Raw genomic sequence first — 27329 nt, 5'->3', positions numbered from 1 at the left:
GCCTGCTGTGCACAGACTGCGCCGCACCCCCTTCCCATCCGGCAGCTGCAGGCACGTGACATTGGGCTGCTCCTGGACAGTGGCAACAGGGTGCAGAGCTTAGTGTGCAGCAGCAGCTGCCTCTGCCTCACACAGATTCAGAGGGCATGTGTCCCTTGGGCCTCTGACACAGTGTGCACAGTAGTGGGAGCCCTCGCCACGCACGCCCCTGGATAAGCCATCTGAGCTTCGACCCTCCCACAACCTGCCCTGGCCTCAGGGCCCCATTTACACCAGCCACTGCCCCTGTCCCACTCCCTCCCTCACCACAGGAGGCCTTGATCTGCCCCACCCCCACACCCTTTCCCCACACCAGACTTACCTGCCGTGGTGGGCATTCCTCTATATGCTCCTGGGCTGCTGCAGCTCCATGTCTGCATCTGTGCACACCCCTCCCCTCCTGCTGCAGCTGGCCACAGCCCAAGCCCAAGCTGCCTTACACCCCTACCCACCGCCTTGCATTTGGGAGGCTACGTAATAGGCCTCAGCTTCCCCATGATCTTCCTGTGCTCTCTAGAGGTCAGCTAGGACATCTTAGGCACACTAGCTTCTTGACTGGTGAGCTCCCTTGGTTTCACCTGCCATATCTTTGTTGTTGTTCACTGTTAGTTTGAGAGGCTGCCCTTATAGTTGCCACAGTTGCACCTTCAATGCTACCCTCTCCCCTTGCTAATCAGCAGGCTGCACCCTTCTTGTCCTCTCAGTGCCTAGAGTTAGTAACCCAGCTAATAGGTGTCTGCTGGCCTCCCAGGTTTGCTATAATCAATTAGTGCCCTGGGTCCTGATTAAGCCCAAACCAGCCTAGGTCCTCCATTAGTTCCAGGGCCCTCCCACACCCTCAAGCAATCCTATCGCCTTAAACATCTGGTCCCAGTTTTAGGAGGCATAATAAGCTCACAAGTAGTTCTGGGGCCTTGTAAATGGGTCACTCACACAGCTTCCTCATCAAGGCCAATCAGCTCCAGTTCAGGTTTCTAATCAGTGTGCTTTGCACAGACAACTTTGTCCAAAGCCTGTGGTTTTTCTTCAGACCAAGAGAAGTGCAGCCCAGGCTTTCTGCTTCTCCCTCAGCACACCAACTTCCTCTCTTCTCTTCCATGTGCCCTGAAACTCTTGACCCTCTCTGTAGCTCCATCTTCATTTACTGTTTGTCAGTTGCAGCTGACACCTAGCCTTCCAGCCAGGCAGACTCCTAAATGCTGACTTCCTGCAGCTGGATCTCAGCCCACTCAGTGCCTTCTTACAGGCCTTAACAAACTGACCCAACAGTCTCAGGGATAGACCACTGTACAATTAAGATGTCACCAGCCTTGACACCCACTTGCCTGGTTACCTTGTAATAACCTCCCCTGCACAGTACATCCGACCATCTCCCTCTCCAGTGATTCAAGGTCCTGGTAACCCAAATTTGTTCTTTCCCACACACAAGACTAGGTGCTCCCAACCCAGTACTGACAAAAGTAATAGCTCCAACCATACAACTTTACTTCACAGTAAAGGGCCTCTTCCTGTAGCTTGCCCCTTTTGCTGCTGGATCTGCACCCTCAGCCTGTTCCCATGGAGCACAGTCCATTGGAAGGACTTCTTTTTGCCTCTGTGGTCTGGCCTAGACTGCCCACTCTGCTTAGGAGTGGGGTTTACATAGCTCTGGGCTTTTACTGCTCCAGGCCATAGAAGTCAAGCTCTTAAAAGAGCCTTTCCACTTCTACTGACCTTTCTTTCCAAGTTGTTACACGTTCCTATTAATTATTTCTCCACTACCTAATTTAAGATCTGTCAGACAATTTTTAAACTATTTAACATGCCTTATTGATATTTACAGGGCTAACTTTTTAATCAGCATATCATCTGATATCAAACAGAATGCCTCACAGATACCTAAACATTATGTAGTTAATCATTTTATCAGTCAAATGTCTCAAAAAGTGCAATCAGACTTGACAAGAATTATGTTCTATATGGCCATATAGGATGATAGGAAAGTGTTTGGTCATGAAATGGAATTCAGGACTAGTGTTAAAGGATTGACATGACAACTCATTCAAGGAATGACAGAAAAACTTTATTTAGTACAAGTATTCACTATTAAATGAGCCTAAAGCAAAACAAAGTCCAGTATTTAGCTGTAAAGTGATAATTTCTCACCAATACAGGCAAAAGAAGTGGTCTATTTCTTGTCGGCTTCTTGAGGTGTGGATCTGGTCACCCGAACATCAGCTGAGTGCAGCAGCAGTTCTTGTCAGAAGGATCTTTCATTCTTGATGCATGCACACAGTTAGCTGTTTCATTCTTCTTTTATCATTCTTCTTTTATACCCTTTAGCTCTTCAAATCTTCAAAGCATTCTTGTAGCTGTATAAATCAAGAAAGTCCCAAGCAGTAATTATCAGGAAAATCCTATCAATCAGATTGTTCATTACTGGTGATCAGAAAATCCACATTTTGATTGAATTACCTTCCTCAGTAACAAGAGATTATCCATTTCTACTAAGTTGGAACATATCAAGAAATTGATTAACAACCAGAAAAAACACAAGGTTTTTGAGCAGTTGTCTGGGGAAGATCAAGGGAACCACTGAGGCCACCCAAACAGGAGGAACACTAATATCTCTGAAAACTCTGATTTAAATGACTTGTCTGCCGTCACAAAGGAACTCTGTGGCCAAACTGGAATAGAATCACATTCCCTAAGGTGATCTATAATTGCATTACATAGAAACCATCCTTTGTCTCTCTGCAGTGCCCTATCTACTTCATTCTGAACTTTCTAACTTCTGAAATAGATAAGATAGGGTTCTATAGAAAAGTCTTCATTATGCAGCCTTGATTTACCCCAGAGTGGCTTCAGAGTGGTACTGAATAAGATAATGGCCCTGTGGGGGGAGGAAGCAATAATATGTAATGATGCAGTTAAAGACTACCATAAAGCATGTCCAAGGAGAGGCTTCATCCTAGCATTCCAGGCTTGACTTTGAAATTTTAGTGCTATATTAGCATTTGTGTGTATGTGTTTCATTCTAAAGGTTAAAAAAGATCTATCACATGATGCACTGGATTTACCAGCAGGGCAGGAACATTTACAACTACTGCACATATTTCTGTCTCTAGCAGAGTACTAATAAAAGTAGTAGATTGTCATTCTTTTTGTTCCAGCATGAGAAAGATGACACACCTTTTGCCAGTGGGTTTTGTAAAGATATGCACCCTTTAAGAGGCTTGTGCAAATGTAATCATGTTGGTTGAATAGAATTGGTTATAAGCTGGGGCTCCAAGCAGTCATACAATTGAGATGTCTCCCAGTTACATCGCTCTCCTTTAGTTTAGTACACTAATAATGTTATTCTATTCCTGAAAGCCTGACTATAGCTCCTCTACTGAACTCATAAATAACACAGATTTCACAGATATTTGCTGATAGCAAAGGAATGGTGAAATGGAGGAATTTGGGGTTCCATTCTAGCTACTGAAGGTGCATGCTTCAAAGATATTATCCCTTCTGTTCTGTCCTGTCTCTTCCTTCCAGGATCTTTATCCTAGTTTCCTCTCCTTGGTCTCCTGTCTGAATCCTTTTCTTCTTACTAGCTCCCAGTACTAGCTTTTTTCATAGAAATCCTAGAAAAGTAGAATTGGAAGGAACTTCCAGAGTTCATCTAATCCAAAACCCTGCCTGAGGATCATCCCTATCCAAACCATCCTACATAAATCTATTGTCCAACATATTAGCAAAACTACAGTCAACCCTGACACAACCACAAGACATAACAACCTAATCTGCCACAGGTAAAGCAGAGAAACCACACAAGCCCTGGTGCTGCAAAGTTTGTTAAAATGTACTCAAGAGATCCAAGGAAGAGGGCCATGCCCCACATTAGAGGAGGGCAAAACCTCCCACAGTCCATACCAACCTAACCATGGGGGTAAAATTATTTCCTGCCCCAAATATGGAGACCCTCTAGCCAGGAATCTCTGGGTTTTACTCATAGCAGGTACATTGGCACACCCCAGTCAAAATTCCCAGGCTTGGCTTCAGCCAACAACCAATGCTTCCGAGGAAGGCAAAAAAAACCCCAAACAAACTCCAACCCCTCCTCCCCCCAAAAAAACACTGACACGTGTAACAACAGGAAGGGGAAAAATCCTTTCTATCCCCATGTGGCAGCCCAGAACCATAGAAAATATTGATAGCATGCCATAGGCATAGTTATTCCTAGATCATCCCTAACCAAGGTTTATCCAACTTCTTGAACACCTCCAGTAATGGGGTTTCCACAATTTCCCTAGGCAGTCTTTTCCGTTGCTTCACCATTCTAACAGTGAAGACATTTTCCCTGATATCCAACCTAAACCTGCTTTCCTATAAATTCTAGCTATGATCTGTCCTACCCTGCAGTAAAAGAGAATAGCATCCAGCATCCAATTCTTCTTTGTGGCAGCCTTCAAGTTTGACGACTGTTATCATGTCCCCTCTTAAGCGCCTTTTCCATAAACTAAACATGCCTATTTTCTTCAACCTCTTCTCATATGACTTGCCTTCCACCCGCTTTTTCATTTTTGTTGCCCACCTCTGGATCCTCTCTAACTTCTCTACATCTTTTTAATATGTGGAGCCCAGAACTTCACACAGTACTTTAGATGAGGCCTACCCAGTGCTAAGTGAAGAGGCACTATCACCTCCCTTGTCTTGTACCTAATGCTTCTACTGATTCATCCCAAAACCACGTTCACCTTTTGTGCATCTGCATCACATTGTAGACTCATACTGAATCTGTGATCTGCTAAATATCCCAGATCTTTCACCATATTGCTGCCATTGAGCTAAAGATACCATTTTATATTTGTATTTTGTATTACTGTTCCTGAGGTATAGCACTTTGCATTTGTCAGCACTGAACTTTATCCCATTAGCTCCAGGCCAGCTTTCTAGTCTGCAGAGTTCCTTCTGAATTGTGCAGTCCTTCCCAGTTTCATGTCATCTACAGATTTACTCAAGCAGCTCTCTATTCTAGCATCCACCTAATTGAAAAATATGCTGAACAGCATAGGGCCCAAGACAAACCTCTCTGGGTCTCCGCTTGAAACAGGGGTGTCCAACCTTTTTGAATGTGGGGCTGGATCATGAACTTTTTATCACCCAGTGGGCCAGCGAGCCATATTCAAAGACCTCACAGGAAGCAGTGAAATTCAGCAGGTGAAATTCTATGGCCTGTGTTACACCAGACATCAGACTGGATGAGACAGAATCTTACAAGGATACCACAGAACTTCCCATCGCTTTCACCTTTAATGGGATCCTTTCGAGTTATAAGAACAAAGCTTCTAATGGATGCACAGGAGGAGCCGGGTGAGGGCCATGATGCTGCAGCCTGCATGTGCCAGGCTCTACAGGTGGAGCAGCCATGGGGCAGGGACCCAAGCCACCCAAGCCCCCGCCCCAGGCTCTGCCATGCATGCCTTGCAAGCCCGCCCAGAGGCTCCCAGCCCAGAGCTAGCAAAAAAAAAAAAAGGGGGCTTCCTCTGCCGGGGAGAGAGGAGGAGGAGGTGGAGGAAGCGGAGGCGGTGCAACAAGCCCAGGCTGGCGCCGTGCGCTCACATGGGGATCTGCGAGCTGGGCACAGGGCAGCGCCCAGGCAGCCCCCAGCTGCAACTTCTCCACCTGCCTCCAGGAAGATGAACCACGCAGGTGAGTGTGGATCAGGGCAGGCGCGGGGGCCCTGGGATGATGCCTCCTTCTCCCCAGCCACAGCCCCAAGGGGCAGAGCCAGGTGCAAGCGGTGATTTAGCGTGGGGGAAGTTGACTGGGGAAGGTTTCGTGCCAGCTCCCCTCACCCTGCATGTGCCTGGCTGGGCTCCGCTCGCCGCCCATGGTGCTGGCCAGTGCAAACTCTGCCCAGGACGGCCCCGCGCTGCACAGATGACCCGCACTTTTGCTACTGGCTACTCCTCTTCCCACACACACCGCGTCGACAATGTCAAGCTGACACAGTGCGGGTGGGAACCTTGTCCCTTCCCCAGCCCTTCAGCAGCCATTAGGAAGCTGCTGAGGGGCTGGGGGAGGGACAAGGGGTGGGAACAAAAGTAAACAACGTTTACTTCCATTTCCTGTTGTAGCACCGCAGGCCACAGAAAATGGCTTGGCGGGCTGCATGGCAGCCCGTGGGCCGCATGTTGGACAAGCCTGGCTTGAAACCTCATGTCAACTTGACATGGATCAATTTATAATTACCCTTCACTTGCAGCTATTGAGTCAGTTGTCTATCCACCTTATAGTAAATTTGTCTAGCCCACATTTCTACAATTGATGAGACGCTCACGTGGAACTTTGTCAAAAGCCTTGCTGAAGTGCAGACACACAATATCCACAACATCCCTTTCATCAACCTGAGTAGTTATTTTGTCAAAAAAAGAAGATCAAGTGTGTCTGGCACCAGCACCTGATCTAATCTTCATCCCACATTACCCATTCGCAGATCCTTGTCACTTAGCTTAGTTCTCTCCTCACATCTCAGCTACCTTCCAGATATGATTGCTCTCAACCGCCTTTCCTTGGTTCCTGCCAATTATAGATCCCAGCTCCAAAATACTGCAGGGAAGAGCAAGACCTAGAGCTATTTAAATAAAAGGGGCATTTATACAAGTGCTCCAGGAGTGGCGGGGGGGGGGGGGGGGCGTGTTTTAATAAGAACAGCTCTGAGAGCCACTCTAATTAAAGCACCTGGAGTGTCTCATGTATTAGCACCGAATGAGCTTCCGTTAAAGCACTCCCGCTGCCCTTTTTCAGTGTGGGAACACTGATACACAAGACTCTGGAGTCTGCTAGAGCATGATAGTTACCATGCTCCAGCAGACTCGACTAATCCAACCCCAGGCCCCACATCTCTGTGGGTAATAAGAACAAAGAAGGAGCCCAGATTCATGGTGAGATTTGAGTGGGGCCTGGGGCAGCACCCAGACTCACTGAGAGCTCTGAGGCAGCACATAGGAGCCAGGAATGGGGCTCCAGGGGGTGAGGCCCTGAGCCTTCAGTGATCTATATAAGAAGCTCCTGGGGTGAAGGAATTGGGGATTGTTGAGGCCCACTGTAGGGCAGGGGATAAGCTTGGGGATACTGAGAAGCCCAGTGTGGAAATGGGGCTTGGAGCCCAGAGTCAGGAACAATGGAGAGTCCAGTGAGAATGCACTGGAACTACGAGCTTCAGTGGGGAGTGAGAGTCCCGTGTGAGACTCTGGAGCTCAGGTCTCAGTGTGTGACACTGGAAGAACATGGATGCTATCTGCAAGGCATAGGACATGGTACAGGGATGGCCGGAGCCATGCGTATAGGCCCTTGGCATCAGGGCAAGTAAATGGGCAACCTCCCACCTGACTGACATCTCTTAATCATTATCATCAAGGCATGGCAGGAAAGGAAGGTGGACAGTTAGCCCAGAGGTAAGTGGGTGGGCCAACTGACTGGCCCTGAGACACCCACTTGTTACTGTAGAGTGCAAGGGATTTCCCAATAACTGGTCCACAAACTTGCAAATTACTGCTCCATCGTTTGTTTGGATGTTTCTGTCAAAATTTACTGGTAGGTGGACACTTAAACAGTTCTCAATGGCATATATGTTTAGATAAGACAGTTTGCCATATTCTTTGAGCTAAACTGCTAGGATTTTAATAAGCAGTTCTTACTAATCAACTCATACCCTAAACTGAAGAACTAATTTAACACACTATTTCCTAGATGGTCACAGGGGTAGATCCAAGGAAGTACTGGGTACAACTGTGCAGTTGTCCCCCTTCCCACCCTCTCCCCTACCCCCAGGTTGTGCAGTGAATGCACAGTGAGCCCTTTGAACTCACCAGTGTGGCTTCTGCCAGAGCCACTGCTTTGGCATGGATCCAGAACCCAGGGAGTAAATGCCATCTCCACTTCCCCCACCCCCTTTTCCTCTACTGCTGAACTGCTACTACTTCCACCCCCACCCTCCCACACACACATCTTTTCCCTCTGCTGAATTCGGGGAAGGGTAAGTGGCAGTATTCGCCACCAAGGGTCCAGATATATTCCATACCTACAGCTCTAACAAAAGCCACACCAAAGAGCTGGTGAGCAAAGAGAGTGCACACCTTTGTGTCACTGCATTGTCGTCCCCCCTCACCCCCTCCCACCTCAACTCCCCTCTTGGCTCTGCCCAGGGATAAGCATGACATGCAAAGCATATGTCTAAACCCTTAAGAACTCTCTTTCAGCTCATAATTTTCCAGCTATGGCTGCTGTAGACTTCTACTCTCAATCCAGTTCTCTGTCTCACATGATATTTCCTTCATACCCATTCCAAATGTACCATCACAATTTCATATTTCCCAGTTGTCCATATAATTATTTTATTTATGAGCACTAATTAATTATCAAATTTCTCATCACTTCTCCCCACCTCCTCAAAATATCCTTTTCCTTCAGCCTCCCCACAAAATACATCTACTTCTCTCATGATTACAGTGAAGTATCTGCTCCCATCCCCTTCCCGTCTTCAAAGTCTCCCTCTGTTGTAGTGGTCTGCAATCATTTCAGGCTGCAGAGTAGGCAGGCCTTAGTTCTCTAGGTTCTCATGGAAGATGTAAGCTGGAGTCCATGAGAGCCATGCCATTTTCAGGTGGGATTGCACTTACTTTATTAACCAAGTACTCTCCACAGTGAAGCAAAAGGTCCACTCATGCCTGTCCTAAGTATCTGAAATGTCTACCAAACATCCCATCTTCTCCTTACCTAGCTGTGAAAACCCAAGCTTCCACACCCATAGGCCTAACATGTAGTTATGAAACACTAACACATAACTAACTAGGGTCATGAACAAGCTCAGATTGGAAATCGCTGAACTCCTAACTGCAGTATACAACCTATCACAAAAAACAGCCTAGTACAAGAAGATTGGATGGTTGCCAGCATGATTCCAACATTTAAAAAGGGCTCTAGAGGGATACAGGGAACTACAGGCTGGTGAGTTAAACTTCTGCTCCTGGAAAACTGGTTGAAACAATAATAAAAAAAAATTGTTCAACATGTGGATGAACGTAACTTGCTGGGGAGAAATCAACATGGCTTTGTCAAAGGGAAATCATGCCTCATCAACCTACTAGAGTTTTCTGAGAGCATCATTAAGGTGGATTAGGGTGATCCAGTTGAAATGGTATATTTGGACTTCCAAAAAACCTTTGAGAAGGTTCCCCATCAGAGGCTGTTAATTAAGTTAGGTAATCATGGGACTACAGGGGATGTCCAGTAGAAACTGGCTTAAAGATAGAAAGCAAAAAGTGAGTATAAATGGTCAGTTTTCAGGATGGAAGGAAATAAAAAGCAAGGTCCCCCAGTGATCTGTGTTGGGACCAGTGCTATTTAATGTATACATTAATGATTTGAAAAAGGGGGTGAATAGCAAGGTGGCCAAATTTGTGGGTGACACTAAATTATCAAAGTGGTGAACTGTGAGGAACTACAGAAGGATTTGGCACTATTGAGCAAATGATATGAAAGTTACTGTTGATAAGTGTAAAGTGATGCACATGAGCAAAAATAACCCTAAATTATACCCACACTATGATGGCCTCTACATTAGCTGTTACTACACAAGAAAGAGTCATTGCATATGGGCAAAGTACTACAGGTACCCATAGGCTTACTTCATCCAGAATTAATACATTTTACCTTTCTTAAAACTGCAGCAAATTTCAGCATAGGTGCTCCATAAATATCTTTTTAAACAGCACCTTTATACCTAATTACGTATGGTACAAATTATGTTTTTTTGTTTTTAAGGAAAACAAATTATGTCCTAGGTCAAATTAGCCAGATTGGGTCCAAATCCATTTGAATCATCCAAGAACCATATGTGGACCTGCTACCGGCAAGCATCCTCCACCGTAGCCTGGGGCTTCAGATACTTCATAGATTTCATAGACATTAGGGCTGGAAGGGACCTTGGAAGATCATCGAGTCCAGCCCCCTGCCCAAAGGGCAGGAAGTCAGCTGGGGTCATAGGATCCCAGCAAGATAAGCATCCAGTTTGCTCTTGAAGGTGTTCAATGAAGGCGCTTGAACTACCTCCGGTGGCAGGCTGTTCCAGACCTTGGGGGCTCGGACAGTAAAGAAATTCTTCCTTATGTCCAGCCTGAAACAGTCTTGTAGCAGTTTATGACCATTCTACCTAGTCGTCATCCCTAGGGGCGCTCTGGTGAACAAACGTTCCCCCAGATACTGGTGGTCACCCCTGATAAACTTATAGGTGGTCATCAGATCACCCCTGAGCCTGTGCTTTTCCAGGCTAAAGAGCCCCAGGGCTCTCAGCCTGTCATCGTAGGGTCTGCTTCCCTGACCTCTGATCATGCGCGTGGCTCTTCTCTGGACTCTCTCAAGTTTCTCCACATCCTTTTTGAATTGTGGAGCCCAAAACTGGACACAGTACTCCAGCTGCGGCCTCACCAAGGCCGAGTACAAGGGGAGAATGACGTCCCGGGATTTGCTTGAGAAGCATCTATGGATGCAAGCCAGCATTTTGGTCGCTTTACTAGCCACAGCATCACATTGCAGGCTCATGTTCATCTTGTGGTCAATGATGACCCCCAAGTCTCTTTCTTGCATAGTGCTAGCCAACATAGCACTGCCGAGCCTATAAGGATGCTGCGGGTTTTTCTTCCCAAGGTGGAGAACCTTGCATTTATCGGCGTTGAACACCATCAGATGCTCGTCCGCCCACTTGCTGAGCCTGTCCAGGTCAGCCTGGATCACCCGCCTGTCTTCTGGTGTGGATGCTTTGCCCCAAAGTTTGGTGTCAAATACTTCCACATTTTTGGCAGGCCTCCTACGTGTAGGCCAAAGTGGCTGGGAAGCAGTAGTGGGCAAGCATCCAGGAGGGAAAGCAGGGAAATCACAGGGGAGTGGTGGTGGTGGCGGGTGTGAACACAGAGCCCAAGCCAGTGTCCTAGGGGGTGGCGGACACCCAGGGTGTAGAGCCTGGATGTGGGGTCTGTGAGCCTCATGCGATGCAGCCAGGCACAGTCATCAAGAGCCACACATGATTGAGCCAGTGGCCCAGCCCGTCTCTCTCTCTCTCTATCCCCCTCCCACCCCACCCACCATAACCCCACACCCTCCAACAGCCCCACCGCAACCACAAGCCCCACACCCATCCACACCCACCATACTCACACCCCACCCCACAACCACAGCCTGCCACATACACCTCCTTACCGCCCACACACAATACAGTATATAGTAGGACTGTATTTTGAACTGTTATGCAATCACCTCTAGATACACTTTCCAAACATATAAATCAGTACAAAAGTTTTAAATAAAATTAAAATAAGTTATGGTAGATGTCTTAATTTTTTTTGCATACAATTTGGAGTTTTTTCCAGTTTCAAGATTGCAGCACCCTCCCTCCCAAAAGGAGTACTTCCAGGGCATGGGGAGGGACCTCCGGTGGCAAAGGTCAGGGGTTAGGCATCTGGTCCCAATATGGTGACTGAGAGCAGGGCAACTATCAAGGGGCGGGGCTAACCATGCAGCCCTTGACAGCTCACCAAAATTTGGTAAGCAGCCTCCCACCCAAAATAATTGCCCACCCCTGAGGTAGAAGGATCTCCAAAGCAATTAGAGTGGTCAGAGATACACTGTCCCACATCCAAGAGAGGGAAACAAACACAGTTATAGCAAACCTAGATTTAGAAAAAGTATGACAGAGTGGATCATGATTATATATTTGAAGTGCTAGGAAAAATGGGGTTCCTAGAGAAATGTATATGTTGGATAAGGTTGGAGGTTGGAGAAGTGGAGAGTCAAGTCCAAATTAATGGGCATCTAAGCGGGGCTTTTGAAATCCATACAGGGTAAGACAGGGGTGCTTCCTGTCACCACTATTGTTTGTGTGTGGCATTGAACCATTAGCACAAAGAATAAGAAATGACAAGGTCATTAGCGAAGTAAAGATAATAGGAGGGGAAGTGGTAAAATGCATATTATACATGGATGATACAAATGTAGTAGTTTGAGACAGACTTTCAATGGAAAGGGTGCTAAAGCATACATCAAGGTAAAAACTAAATAGATCAAAAAGCACCATAATGGGAGTGTTGAAGTGGAGGGACATGAAGAAGTTGGGCTTTCAAATAAGAGAGAGAAATCAGAGTTCTAGGGATCCTATAGATGCCAAAGAGAAAGGTAATATAGCATGAGGAAAGGTGATGGCAAAGCTACAGCAAATACTATAGTTATGGTCCAGAAGGACACTGTCCTTTGCCAGAGAAGTGGCAGTGGTTAAGCCTGTGTTACTGCCAATTATTCTATATATGGGAATTGTATTCCCACCAACATGGTGGCAGATGGCAAAAACACAGAGGTTAATATGTGTGTTCTTCTGGAATGCCAAAAGAGAAAGGTTGGCTATATCTGAACTGTACAAAACAAGAGAGATGCGGTGGATGGGAGCTTCCAGATTTGGGATTATTCGTTTATGCAAAATATGTAAACACATGATGCAAAGTGGTAACAAAGGGAGAGGGGAAAGCTGTGCATATCATCCAATTTCATGTAGCTGCAATTTGGAAGAAAGGTGGGGTATATCAGACCTCTTTGAAGAGTACATGGGCATGGCAACCACTGATTCATTACATCAGGATGGAAGGTTTCACACAGAGGTCTAAAATAGGGAAGGTATGGCTGGGGATCCTTGATGACTGTGAAACTCAAGCTAAGCTGGTCCTACTCACAAAAGTTGAAATACAAAATATTTATGCTAACTGCATAGTGCAAGAGGATGTGAGTTCACAGCTAGGCCATTTGAGAAGAAATAAAGCTCCTGCTTGCACTAAACACCTATGACTTAGTGGGGCTAACGGAAACCTGGTGGGATTCATCCCATGACTGGGCAGTACATATTGAGGGCTATAGATTGTACAGAAAGGACAGGTCGGGGAAGAAAGGGGGGGGGTTGCACTTTATGTCAGTGAGCAATATACATCAACCCTCATCAAGACAGAATCCAAGGTTGAGGAAGTAGAAGGATTGTGGGTTAGGCTACATGGGGGGCAAGGAGAAAGGGATTTGGTGGTAGGGGTCTGCTACAGACCCCCACACCAAGGGGAAGAAATAGATGCGGGGCTCCTGAGGCAACTCTCGGAGACCATAAAAGCTAAAGAGGCGGTAGTCATGGGGGACCTAAACTACCCGGACATCTGCTGGGAGACGCAGACAGCAAGGTTCCATCACTCACGCAGGTTTCTAACTTGTGTACAGGACCGCCACCTGACACAGGAGGTACACGGTCCCACTAGGGGGAATGCCATACTGGATCTAGTATTGGCAACAGGGGATGACATGGTAGGGGACCTCCAGATCGGTAGCCATTTGGGAGACAGTGATCACCTAATGATAGAATTCAACATAAGACGTCAAGTGGGTAAGGTAACTAGTAGGGTGGAAGTGCTAGACTTTAGAAAAGCTGATCTCAGTGAACTCAGGCAATTAGTCAAGGACGCACTGCAGAGTAGGAGTTTTGAAGGGATGGGAGCCCAAGAAGGGTGGCTGTGCCTTAAGGAAACGATCCTTCGGGCACAAAGCAAGACGATCCCCGAGCGAGGCAAAAAAGGGAAAGGGGCCAGGAGGCTTCCATGGCTGACCAGAGAAATCCAGGGCAGCCTAAGGGCCAAAAGGGGAGCACATAAAAAGTGGAAACAAGGTGAGATCACTAAAGATGAATATACCTCCTCTGCTCGTGCTTGTAGGGAGGCAGTTAGACGGGCCAAAGCTACCATGGAGCTGAGGATGGCAACCCAAGTAAAAGACAACAAGAAATTGTTTTTTTAGATATATAGGGAGTAAAAGGAAGGCCCAGGGAGGAATAGGACCCCTGCTAAATGGGCAGAAACATTTGGTGACAGACAGGGGGGACAAGGCTGAACTCCTCAACGAGTTCTTTGCCTCAGCGTTCCTAAGTGAGGGACATGACAAGTCTCTCACTGGGGTTGTAGAGAGGCAGCAGCAAGGTGCCAGACTTCCATACGTAGATCCTGAGATGGTGCAGAGTCACTTGGAAGAACTGGATGCCTTTAAGTCGGCAGGCCTGGATGAGCTCCATCTGAGGGTACTGAAGGCACTGGTCGACATCATTGCAGAGCCACTGGTGGGAATATTCGAACACTCGTGGCGCACGGGCCAAGTCCCGGAGGACTGGAAAAGGGCTAATGTGGTCCCCATTTTCAAAAAGGGGAGGAAGGAGGACCCGGGCAACTATAGGCCAGTCAGTCTCACCTCCATCCTTGGTAAAGTCTTTGAAAAAATTATCAAGGCTCACATTTGTGAGAGCCCAGCAGGACAAATTATGCTGAGGGGAAACCAGCACGGGTTCGTGGCAGGCAGATCGTGCCTGACCAATCTAGTCTCTTTTTATGACCAGGATACAAAATGCCTGGACACAGAAGGAGGGGTGGATGTCGTATACTTAGACTTCAGGAAGGCCTTCGATACGGTATCCCACCCCATACTGGTGAACAAGTTAAGAGGCTGTGACGTGGATGACTACACAGTCCAGTGGGTGGCGAATTGGCTAGAGGGCCGCACCCAGAGAGTCGTGGTGGATGGGTCGGTCTCGACCTGGAAGGGTGTGGGCAGTGGGGTCCCGCAGGGCTCGGTCCTTGGACTGATACTCTTTAATGTCTTCATCAGTGACGTGGACGAGGGAGTCAAATGTACTTTGTCCAAGTTTGCAGATGACACAAAGCTATGGGGAGAAGTGGACATGCCGGAGGGCAGGGAACAGCTGCAGGCAGACCTGGATAGATTGGACAAGTGGGCAGAAAACAACAGGATGCAGTTCAACAAGGAGAAATGCAAAGTGCTGCACCTAGGGAGGAAAAATGTCCAGCACACCTACAGCCTAGGGAATGACCTGCTGGGTGGCACAGAGGTGGAAAGGGATCTTGGAGTCCTAGTGGACTCCAAAATGAACATGAGCCGGCAGTGTGACGAAGCCATCAAAAAAGCCAATGGCACTTTATCGTGCATCAGCAGATGCATGACGAATAGGTCCAAGGAGGTGATACTTCCCCTCTATCGGGCGCTGGTCAGATCTATCGGGCACTGGTCAGACCGCAGTTGGAGTACTGCGTGCAATTCTGGGCGCCACAATTCAAGAGGGATGCGGATAACCTGGAGAGGGTCCAGAGAAGGGCAACTCGTATGGTCAAGGGCCTGCAGACCAAGCCCTACGAGGAGAGACTAGAGAAACTGGACCTTTTCAGCTTCCGCAAGAGAAGGTTGAGAGGCGACCTTGTGGCTGCCTTTAAGTTCATCACGGGGTCACAGAAGGGAATTGGTGAGTATTTTTTCACCAAGGCGCCCCTGGGGGTTACAAGAAACAATGGCCACAAGCTAGCAGAGAGCAGATTTAGATTGGACATTAGGAAGAACTTCTTCACAGTTCGAGTGGCCAAGGTCTGGAACAGGCTCCCAAGGGAGGTGGTGCTCTCCCCTACCCTGGGGGTCTTCAAGAGGAGGTTAGATGAGTATCTAGCTGGGGTCATCTAGACCCAGCACTCTTTCCTGTTTATGCAGGGGGTCGGACTCGATGATCTATTGAGGTCCCTTCCGACCCTAACATCTATGAATGAGGTATCACTTCCAGCTTATCTTACTATATTCATGATGATTTTAAGCAGGCTCCTAGTTGTCTGGTATGTAACTGTGTAAAATGTCTATCCTTGTTTAATTAGTGTGGTAAATATTTCTATTTATGTATTTATGTGCAGGAAGAGTCGTTCTCCGTATGTGATAGGTGTCTCCTGATTTACTCTTGTTTTGCTGCTTCCTCCTGATTTATTTTTGTTTTGCTTTAGTGGTTCCCTTGATCTTCCAAGGACGACTCCTCAAAAACCTTGTGTTTTCCTAGTTGTTGATCACATTCTTGATATGTTCTACACTTAGTAGTAATTCATTCAAATTGGAACTTTCTGATAACCAATAATGATCAGTTTGATTAACAGGATTTTCCTGCCAATTACTGCTTAGGACTCCTTCTTGATTTATGCAATTACAAGAATGTTTTGAAGATGATGAGCTAAAGGGTGTAAGAATAAAACAGCTAACAGTGCATGCTTCAGGAATGAAAGATCCTTCTGATAAGAACTGCTGCAGCACCCAGCTTTTTTCTAGGTAAGAGGATCCACACCTGGAGAAGCTGCCAAGAAAACAGACCACCTCTGTTGTCTGTTTGGTGAGAAATTATCACCTTATAGCTATACACTGGATTTTCCTTTAGCTTGGGCTCATTTAATCTTGAATACTTGTAGTAAATAAAGCCTTTCTGTCATTTATCGAACAAGGTGTCATATCAATCTTTTAATATTAGTCCAGAATCCCATTTTATTACTTAATAGTCCTGAAGGATCTTAAGAAATTGATGAAAGTGGTAAGAGAGAGAAACAGGATGGTGCCGGTGGGAAATTTCACAGAAGGACAAGTGAAGAAAGTGTGGGGAGCGGTGGTGGTTAATGGTTGTAAGAAATATCTTGCCAGAGAGAGATTCAACACAGATGGAGCTTAAGAAGCTCATCAGGGTGCCCAAGGAAGAGATACAAGGAACAAGAAATGGTGGGATATGTGTTTTGGGAGTTCACATATGCAAAGTGTGTGTGGAAAAGGGTCCAGTGCTTTCTGAGTATCAACAAAATAAGCCTGATGTTAGCATGAGAGGTGGAACTATATGGACTCATACCAAAGGACTTTATTAGCATGTGTTAAGACTAGTTTATGGAAAGTAAGAAACCTCTGGGTTTTTAAGGGGGTGGCTTTCACTGAAAGAAAGTGCCTGAAGCTGGGGCTGTATGAACTGAAATACTATATTGATCAGGACAAGGAAGAGATCAGAGAAGAGGAGGAGGAAAAGTAGAGGAAAAAAGAACTGGACACACTTGTTTCACAGAAGCTACAGAGGACTAATGGGAGGGGCAGAAAGATTCAGTTTTTCATGGGGTACTATATGAAGAGAAAGTTCTGTAAGGGGTTTTTGTGGGAGGTTGATGTATGTTGCTATATAAAGGGTTTAACTATATGTAGTTGTATGTTTTTGGATGTGTAGTTGTTTTTGTGATATGAAGTTTTGGTAAAATAAGAATGTTCAATATGTGAAGTGAAGCTTTGTAAATGTAGGGTGGTAAGTGTGCTTTTAATAAAATTTCTAATTAATAAAAAAAGGTCCCATCAGTATGTTTGCCCAATATGGGCCATGTGTTCTATAGCCATCCTCAATGTTGGCTGCATTTAATCAACTTAATAGTTGGATTCCATTAGTGAACACATGCTACTTTTGGCAGCAGTTTAATGATGGACAACATTATTTAATGAGGTTTCCGTGTATGCAAATAGAAGGCAAGGAGCTTTTTCCCCATGCTGAATGGGGGCGGGGGGGACCTTTTCTTAATACAATATTTTCTATAGGGAGTCATCATCACAAAGCTTTAGTTTTTAGCCATGTTCTACTTTCAGATAGGAAAGATATAGCCCATTTCAGGAAAAATGGAGATACAGAAATATTTAAAATAAAGCAACTTACTGAATGTCTGCTTTGTGTATTTTTAATCTCTTTCAAGGGGGAAAATTGCAATTTTTAAAGCAATAAAAGTGAACCTACATATAATTTTAAAATTGTAACTTAATTTTAAATAGTTTTGTAAATGTTTTTGAATAACATATGTAACTTTTTTAATTAAAAAAAAATAGTTGTCTTTCTGATGTTTACCAAATCATTCCAGCAGAGCAGTTAGTATACTTCCAGGTATTTTTTGGTGTCTGTTTCTAAGAGTTTCTATGGCAATCTTTGCCTGTTCAAAAATTAAAACAGAAGGAAAAACAATGATGAGCTAGTTTTAACTTTATATTTTTTTCCAAAGTTTATAAATGTCTGCGGAAAACATTGAGGTTTGGGGACCTTCTCACAAGATCCCACAACATCCACTCTGAGGAACAGTCTGATTTCCAGATGCCAATAATAACCAGACTAAATTGATATATTAGTGAGTAATGTTGAAATGTCAGCTGACTTAAGACTAGTTTCATATTAATTTAAACTTTTGTTCAGATGAATATCTTGATTCATGTGATTGGTTTCATTGGCCATGAGACCACATAGAGGAGTACAATTTTCAACTGATATTTGCAGGTTTAAGCCCTTAAACTAAGTTTGACTTGATATAATTTTACAGTCTTTAAGTCTAAAAACTAAGTCTCCAAAACAAATGTGTCGCAGGGCACCTCGGTGCCTGCTCCTAGGGAGTAGGAACTGCAGGGGAGAGAGAGCCCTGGCAGGACACAAGGAGCCCAGATGAGGGTTGCCAGGGCAATGAGCACAGCGGCAGTTTGCATGGCCAAGCTAAGGAGAGCCAGCTGTCTGTAGGAGGCAGGGCCTGGCCCTTATAAAGCCCAGGGCTAAGGCCAGGCTGGCAGTTCCCTGCCAGCAGCCAGAGGGGCAGGGGCTCGGGCTCCTGGAGCTAGTATGCGAGCATCACAGGAACTGCTCTAGCTGGGTGGAGGATGGCAGCTCGTAGAGGTTGGAGCACCATGGTTTAGCCAGGCGGCTTGGAGTTAAGTTGTTACAGCCAGAGGGCATGTGTTTAAGTTATAGCCAAGAGGCTTGAGTTTGTTTGGCTCTGTTATTACACTGGAGGTTTGGGTGAGGCTGTAGGGGTTGGAGGAGGCCTCATAGGGACCCCAGAGGTGTGGGGGCCCCAGCGCCTGAGTGAGGGTACAGTACCTTAAGGGGGAACCCCAGTGGTATGGGGACCCCGGTGCCAGTGAAGGCGCAGCGCCAGTGAAGGTACAACTTGAGCGCCACTGAAGGCGCAGCTTGTGGCGAGTAGCGCAACCAGTGGGTTGCGGGTGGGGAACATGGACCCCAGGTTGTGTGTGGGGTACGTAGACCCCAGCCCCAGAGAGGGGCAGCTTTGAGACGCCCCAGTGAGGGCACAACGAGCCCCAGAGAGGGGGCGATACTATTGAGGAGCCCAGCGCGGGCATGTAAGGTCCCAGAGAAGGGGGACTATTGAGAAGCCCAAGGTGGGCACAGCGAGCCCCGAAGAGGGAGAGCGCCATATTGAGAAGCCCAAGACGGGCGTAGCGAGCATGGCCGTAGGCTAGTGCGGCAACAGCCCTCAAGCAGAGGCAGAGTGCTGTGGTTGTCCCCGAGGAGAGGGGATAGCAGTGCGGTGAGCCTGGATTAGAGAGGGTAGCCGTGCGGTTGGCCTAAAGGACCGGAGACCCGCTAGAGGGTCCCTGAGCGGGACAACACTTTGAGAGAAGGCCCAGAGTGGGCTTGACGAGAGTCCCAGGGCGGGGCTGGGTATTAGAGAGAGCCCAGAGTGGGCTAGACTACCAGGGAGGCCCAGGGGTGGGCTAGATCATAGAGGAGGCCCGGGAGAACGGGCGTGTTATGTTGACAGTCCAACGTCTGGTACATCAGCGAGGCTTGGGGCGTGGTATTAGGGGTTGGTAGGAGCCACACGTAGCCCATAAGGCTAGGGTGCCTGGGGAGCACCCATCATACCCGGAGACCCCCGGGGGGTCCAGGAACACAGGGGGACAGAGGTCCCAGCTTACCGTGCCCAGGGAGTCGTAAGGCAGCCTCCCAACCTTATCTAACAGCAAAGACATGGTGGGCAAGAATTTGAGGGTGCCCTTGGGCCGACTTGGCACGGTGAGGGGGCCGTAAGGAGATTGCGGCCCTCCTGAAGGACACTGCCTTGACAAAATGCATTATTTGCAGTGCTTACCTCCTTGTACTGGGTCTTGGCAGGGGAGCAGCCAGGCAGGGATGAGTCGGAGCCTGTGTTTATCTACTTATCACCTGTCACTTTGCAGGGATCTTATGGCACCCCAGGGTGCCATGGTGCCTTCGTTGCAAATCACTAACCTAGAACCATCTGTACCTGACTTACCTTCAGAGCAATGACTAACATGGACAAATGAGCCTAATTCCTTTTCTTATAAATAAGAGAAAGAGCTGGTGGCAGGGTGTTCTCTACAAGGGCTCTAGGACTTGCTCCTCATGAGTCCAAGACAGCAAAATTGGTGACCTTCCAGGCTCACTGTGAAAACCAGATTACGCTGGATGGGAATCTTTGGACAGGACTGAAGATCTGCAAAAGATGAAGTTATGAAAAGGAACTCTTTTGAAGGAAACTAGCTGGCCGAGTTCCTCTCTGAATAGTGGCTTTAAGGCTGCTCTGGATTTATTGTAGCAATAACTGTATATTAAGTTACCCAGAGCCCTCCATGATAATTTCTAAATATTGTTGAAACTAAATAAGTAATTAATTATTGTAGATTCTTTAAAACTATTTAACAAGTGAAAACAAGGTTTATAGCTAGCATCAGGTCATTAGTCAGCTCTCCACAGACCAATGGTAAGTGGACCACAGAGCACAGTTTGGAAACAATCAGGTTTTTTTAGGCTGTTCTTAGCCCATCATAAAATAAAAGCCACTGAGGCAGAGGGGCAAGTTGGATTATTATGACATTAAAACCTTTGAGGATTAGAACTGAGAGATTAGAGTGATCATCTTGTGAGAAATGAGCACCCCAGATAATTGGATATTTTTGTCTTTAATTGATTTTTTTGGTGTGCGTTAATTCTGATACATACTTGTTGTTTAGTTTCTCCTATATATTTTCCCATGGTAACAGCATAAGGAGGTAATTGGGTAGCACCTGCAAGGAGTTACATGACCAGAAGGGGGCAGGGTTTGGGATCATATAAACTCAGGGTTGGAGATAGCAAAGCACTTTCTCTCAGGCAACTGTCGGAGAAGGAGCTTTTACATGTGAAAGCTGCCTGAGAACTGGGGCTGCCTACTTTGCAATTCAAGTGCTGCAAGAATCCAGAAGCCTCTCAGGTACCTCAGGCTAGGGGCATTCTGCCTAAAGTTTGGAAGTTTGTTCCCTTAAAGGAACATAGTACTATTGTTATTGATAATGTTTAAGTTATAACCTAGGGTCTTATGCTTGTGTTTTTGTTTACACCAGAGGACCAGGATGAGGCTATAAGGAGAGGTTTGGAGGCTTCATTAATGCCTGGAAGAAAAGGTCCCAGAATTTGGGTAGAGTTAGTGACACACAGTGAGATGCCCTAAGGGTGTGGATACAGGGGTGCAGGGAGCCCTAGCAACAGAGGTGCATGGATACAGGTGTGCAGAGTCTAGCACCAGCAAGGCATAGATACAGGGGCATAAAGCCTTGGGTCAAAAGGGCTCAGAAGTGATAGATGGCAGGAACACCTGCGAGGCTTGGGACAGGATAAAGGAGAGGCTGGAACTGTGTGTAAACCTCAGACAGCGGGATATTAAATGAGCAGCTTCTCACCTAGAAATAGCTTATTCATTACATCAAAGGTGTGTGCCACATGAGATACCTGTCTGGGCAGTTTGCCCACCTGAGCAGGCCATTGTGACGACCTACCTCAAGAAACAAGCAAATTCTCCCTATGCCTGAAGAAGGGTGTTTGTGCCCAAAAGCTTGCAAAAAACATTTTCTCCGACTATTTAGTTGGTCTAATGAAAGATCAGATCTACCCAAAGAACCTTGTCTGCCTATGTCCTCAGACCAACACAGCTACATCCCTTTAATGCCACTGTATTTTCAAGAGCTTCAAATATGCAGCATTTCAGTTGTTTACAGACGTACAGCCTCAACTGCAGCCAAATATACAGCCTCCCTCCTTTGAATCGATTCAAAGAGCTTAGGAGATTCAGGCAGTTCCCGCTTGCTGCCACAGGGAGCTGGACCCAGACTCCACGCTGGTAAGTGGGGGGGGGCCATGAGGGACCCCCACCAGGCCCCATCCCATGCCTGCTCCCCCAGATGCTCTGAGCACCTCCCAAATCCCTGCCCACTCTTCCAGCTCCCCCCCCATGGCTGCCCCACCCGGCCCCAGCTCCTGGCTCTTTTGGGGGGGGGGGGGGGGAAGAATAAGAAAAAAGCCTCCACTCACCAGCTGCTGCAGTGGCCTCAGGGCTTCTGGAGGTTCATGGCAGAGCCCCCCATGCAGCAAAGGGCAGTGGGAGCAGCAGAGATCGCCCCCCACAAAGTTCAGGGCTTTTTTTTTTTTTTTTTTTAACAGCCGGGAGCAGGGGCGTGGCATGAGGGATGGAGAGGCTGCCTCTCTACCTCCAGAGGCAGCATGGAAAATCACTCATTGCAGCCCACCCTACTCTTCCCCCTGCCCACTCAATGGTGAAGCAGGTATGAAGAAGATACAGAGCTGCAGGACCAAGCAGCCTTCAGTAGATTGAAGGTTGTCACCAAGTGCTCTTTTCTGCACTCAGTCCTGGTCTCCCAGGGACTGCTTAGTCCTGTAACTCTGATTTAAAAATTCCAAATTGAAATATTCAAATTTTAAATATTTCAACCCCCATGCCCATTTACAGTAAAAGTAATTTCACCTGTTATCTGAAAAAGTAAGTGATCAACTACTGAGTAGTAGAGTCTGCCTGTTTTGTAGCTACAAGTTATGCACAAAGAGCATATAATCTATGGGAACAGGCTCATGGTCATAAATAATAAGTGCTGGTCCTGCTGGTATTTTTTTTCCATGCCATGAATTTCATAACTGTACTAATGTCATGAGTATAGTCAGTCAGTAATACAGAAGTCCTTCGACTTCAGGAAAGCTGACTTTGACAAGCTAAGGAAGCTTGCCAGAGAGGCCCTAAAAGGCCACAACCCAATGGAGAGGGGAGTTCAGGACAAGTGGTTGCTCCTTAAGGGAGCAATCCTGGATGCGCAAGCGAAGTCCATCCTGTCTCGGAGGAAAGGCAGCACAAGGGCACAGCAGCCTCCTTGGCTCTCCAGGGAACTGGTGGACCTCCTGCATCTTAAAAGGAAGACCTACAAAGGATGGAGGACTGGAACCGCCACCAAGGAGGAATACTCTGCTCTGGTCCAGACTTGCAGAGAGCAAATCAGGAAAGCCAAGGCTGCAATGGAACTCCAGCTAGCTACAAATATCAAGGAAAATAAAAAGTCCTTTTTCAGATATGTGGGGAGCCGAAGTAAAAGCAAGGGCAACATTGGACCCCTGCTAAACCAGATAGGGCAACTGACGCCTAGGAAAAAGCAAACTTGCTAAATGGGTACTTTGTGTCAGTTTTTCACCAGTCCCATGGAATGCCCCTGCCCACTTTGGGTCAGAGAGGCCCAGGTGAGGGAGATTCCTTGCCCTCCATCAAAGCTGGCCTCGTGAAGGAACACCTTGACAGGCTGGATACCTTCAAGTCAGCCAGCCCTAATGGGTTACGCCCAAGGGTACTTGGGGGAGCTGGCGAACATCATAGCTCAGCACCTGGCACGGATCTTTGAGAGCTCTTGGTGCTCTGGTGTAGTGCCCAATGATAGGCACGACATTTTCTTGAAGATTGGAAGAGGGCCAAGGACAAAAGTGGATCCGGCAAACTACAAGTCCATCAACCTGACCTCTCTCCTGGGGAAGGTCTTGGAAAAGATTATCAAGGAGGCCATCCTTAACAGACTAGCTGAAGGCAATATTCTGAGGGATACCCAGCATGGGTTTGTTGCGGGTAGGTCTTGCTTGACCAATCTCATTTCCTTTTATGACTAGGTGACTTATCACCTGGACAAGGGGGAAGAGATCAACGTTATATACCTCAACTTTAAAAAAGCCTTCGATCTGGTATCCCACGATCACCTCTTGGCTAAACTGGCTAATTGTGGCCTTGATGTCACCACGATCTGCTGGCTGGGGAACTGGCTCCACGGTAGGACCCAGAGGGTGGTGGTTGATGGGAGCCAATCACCTTGGTGCGCTGTGACCAATGGGGTCCCACAAGGCTCTGTCCTAGGGCCTATACTATTCAATATCTTCATCAGTTATGTGGACATCGGTGTCAGAAGCAGACTGGCCAAATTTGCCAACAACACCAAACTCTAGGGTAAAGCATCCACACCTGAGGACAGGAGGGTGATCCAGGCAGATCTGGACAGACTCATGAAATGGGCGGATGAGAACCTGATGGTGTTCAACACCAAAAAATGCAAGGTTCTCCAACTTGGGAGGAAAAACCTGCAGCATGCTTATAGGCTCAGTAGTGCTACCCTGGTTAGCACTACAGATGAAAGGGACTTGGGGGTCATGATTGACCACAAGATGAACATGAGCCTTCAGTGTGGTGCTGTGGCTAGTAAAGTGAGCAAAACGCTGGCTTGCATCCAGAGATGCTTCTCAAGCAAATCCCAGGACATCATTCTCCCACTGTACTCGGCCTTGGTGAGGCCACAGCTGGAGCACTGTGTCCAGTTTTGGGCTCCACAATTCAAAAAGGATGTGGAGAAGCTTGAGAGAGTGCAGAGGAGAGCCACACACATGATCAGAGGTCAGGAAAACAGACCTTATGATGAGAGGCTGAGAGCCATGGGGCTATTCAGCTTGGAAAAGCGCAGGCTCGGGGGTGATCTGGTGGCCACCTATAAGTTTATCAGGGGTGCTCATCAGGATCTGGGGGAACGTCTGTTCACCAGAGCCCCGCAAGGGATGACAAGATCGAATGGTCAAACTCCACTGTGACCAATTCAGGCTGGATATAAGTGTCACGGCGGGGTCCTCGCGGAGGGCCATGATCTCCTCGAGGTCCCTCGCTCCGTGTCAGGCCGGCCCAAGGCACCCTCTAGTTCTCGCCCGCCATGTCTTGCTGGAATATGATTGGGAGGCTGCCTATGACTCCCTGGGCACGGCTACTCGGGACCTCTGTCCCTGCGGTTCTTCCGGACCCCCTGGGGGTCTCCCGATATGGTGGGTGTTCCCCGGACACCCTAGCCTTATGGGCTATGCGTGGCTCCTACCAGCCCCTAATACCATGCCCCAAGCCTCGCAGATGTAATGGACGTTGTTAGGTCTGCACGCCCGCTTCCCAGGCCTCCTCTATAGTGTAGCCCACTCTGGGCTCTCTCTCGCACCCAGCCTCTCACTGAGACTCTCGTCCACTCTGGGACTTCCCTGCTGGTGCGGTCCCGCTCAGGGACTCTCTAGTGGGCCTCGGCCCTTCCCTGGCCAACCGCACAGATGCCCTCTCTGACCCCGGCTCACCGCGCTGCTACTCCCTGTCTTCTCGGGGCAACCGCAGCGCCCTGCCTCGGTCTGAGGGGTGTTGCCACACTAGCCTGCGGCCGGGCTCGCTATGCCCGTCTCGGGCTCCTCAATATGGCCCCTCTCGGGCTGCTCAGTAATTGCCCCGCTCTAGGGCTGCTCAGTAATTGCCCCGCTCTAGGGCTGCTAATGTGGCGCTCCCCCTCTTTGGGTCTCGCCGCGCCCATGCTAGGGCTTCTCAATCATGCAGTATGGCGCTCCCCCTCTTTGGGGCTTGCCGTGCCCACCCTGGGCTTCTCAATGAAATCGCCCCTCGCTCTGGGGCCTATGTACCCCACATGCGATCCGGGGACTATGTCCCCCCCGTCTGCAACCTACTGGTTGCGCCCGCGACCCACTGGCCGCGCTCCTCGCCCTCCTGGCACTGTAAAATTAATGCACCCTCTTGGCGCTAGCCTGCACCCTTACTGGCGCTAGGGCACCCCACACTCTCTGGGGCCCCTATGACTGAGGTCAATGCTCCTCTCTGAGCTCAACTGAGCCCACAACTCCGCCCTGTAAATCTCAGGGCCTAGCGTGCCCTCACTGGTGCCAGGGTCTCTCACTCCCCTGTGAGTCCCCGATGAGGCCTCCTCCAACCCCTACAGCCTCACCCAAACCTCCGGGTGTAATAACACAACATCAAACAAACTCAAGCCTCCTGGCTGTAACACAAACCTAAAGCCCCCTGGCTAAACCCTAGTGCCCATCCTCTCAGGGCTATCATGAGCTGTACTTGCAAGTCATGCTCCTTTCCACATCCTCACTCCCAGAGCTCCTGCCTTCCAGGCTGCTGGCAGAGAACTGCTAGCCTGGCTTCGGCCCTGGGCTTTATAAGGGCCAGGCCCTGCCCCCTTCTGGCCAGCTGGCTCCCCTTAGTTGCTCCGGCAACCCGCAGCTGTGCTCACTTGGTTCTGCCAGGGCTCTCTCCCTGGCAGTTTCTCCTCTCTAGGAGCAGGCACTAAGGTGCCCTGCAACAATAAGAAAGAACTTCTTCACTGTCCAAGACTCCAAGGTTTGGAATAGACTGCAGCCGGAGGCAGTTCAAGGACCCACTTTGAATGCCTTCAAGACACATTTGGATGCTTATCTTGCTGGGATCTTCTGATCCCTGCTGACTTCCTGCCCCTGGGCCAGAGGGCTGGACTCAATGATCCTCCCAGGTCCCTTCCAGCCCAAATGTCTATGAAATCGAGTACAAAACATAACAGTTTCAGTATTAACTTTGCACAACTCAGGCTGTGATTTAACAAGCTCCTTATTAAAAGCAGAGAAGATGTTATAGAAGCAACCACAAGGGATTAATTTTAGTATGTCCAATGGGGAGTCAAAAACTATTATAGCAATTTAATCTTAGTTCTGGCAATCCAGTGTGCCTATATTTTAAGGGAAAGAAATTGCAACTTCACATTAACTTTATCATTATACCATAAGTTTGCCAGAGATATTCAATATAGGTGCTATCTTAAGTCATTTTAATCTTATTGTTATGACTTAAAAGGAATACATGTAAAACTTTGTGGTTTTTTAAATGGCATTTAACCAATGGAAAAGTTTACTCTCTTAATTCATGGGGCTTTTGTTTGTTGTATTTAAATAGCTATAAACAACCAATTAAAAGAAGCACCAAATAAGATGAGTTACTCTTATGCTAGTGATATGTGTACCTCTGAATACTAAAAATATTTACAAATTACATAGCAACATGGAAGACTATTTGAATGTTTGTTTGTTTTTAAATTTGACTAAAAAATGTAAAGCCATTTCTCAATGAAGTCTGTTTTAAATTTTAGAATAGTAGCAAAACCGTATAAAATCATCAACCAGAAAAATAATAAAAATAGTGTTTTACATTGTCCACTCTACCAACAGACTCTAATAATTTTACTTGACTTAATACTGACAACAGAAATATTTACAATAAGGATGTCAGGTTATTTCTTCCTTCTTCCACATGGTGGATGATAATTCAAAGAATAGGTATGGAGACCAGAAACATCTGGAAGGCCATAAATTACACTGTAGAACCACAAGAAGATCATTTTGATGACTTTTTTTTTTTTTTCCTCTTGTTGTTTCTCAGGGGTGTATGTCAGGGGTTTTGAACCCAAAAGCTTCCTTAATAATTTTT

The 27329-nt window shown here is 47.3% G+C and overlaps 1 long non-coding RNA gene across 1 annotated transcript; it reads right to left on the bottom strand.

Annotated features, from left to right (window-relative positions):
- Window positions 1-2079: 2079 nt before the first annotated feature.
- LOC109285954 (uncharacterized) lies at window positions 2080-25992 on the bottom strand. Its single transcript, XR_009460730.1, has 2 exons — window positions 25877-25992; window positions 2080-2390 (listed from the first exon to the last, which is right to left on the bottom strand). It is a non-coding gene; the product is annotated as an uncharacterized LOC109285954 (long non-coding RNA).
- Window positions 25993-27329: the final 1337 nt, after the last annotated feature.

This window comes from Alligator mississippiensis, chromosome 3 (genome assembly GCF_030867095.1).
Source record: "Alligator mississippiensis isolate rAllMis1 chromosome 3, rAllMis1, whole genome shotgun sequence".
NCBI lineage: Eukaryota > Metazoa > Chordata > Crocodylia > Alligatoridae > Alligator > Alligator mississippiensis.
Note: the sequence above shows the minus strand (reverse complement) of the source record. Positions and strands in the feature narration are given on the sequence as shown.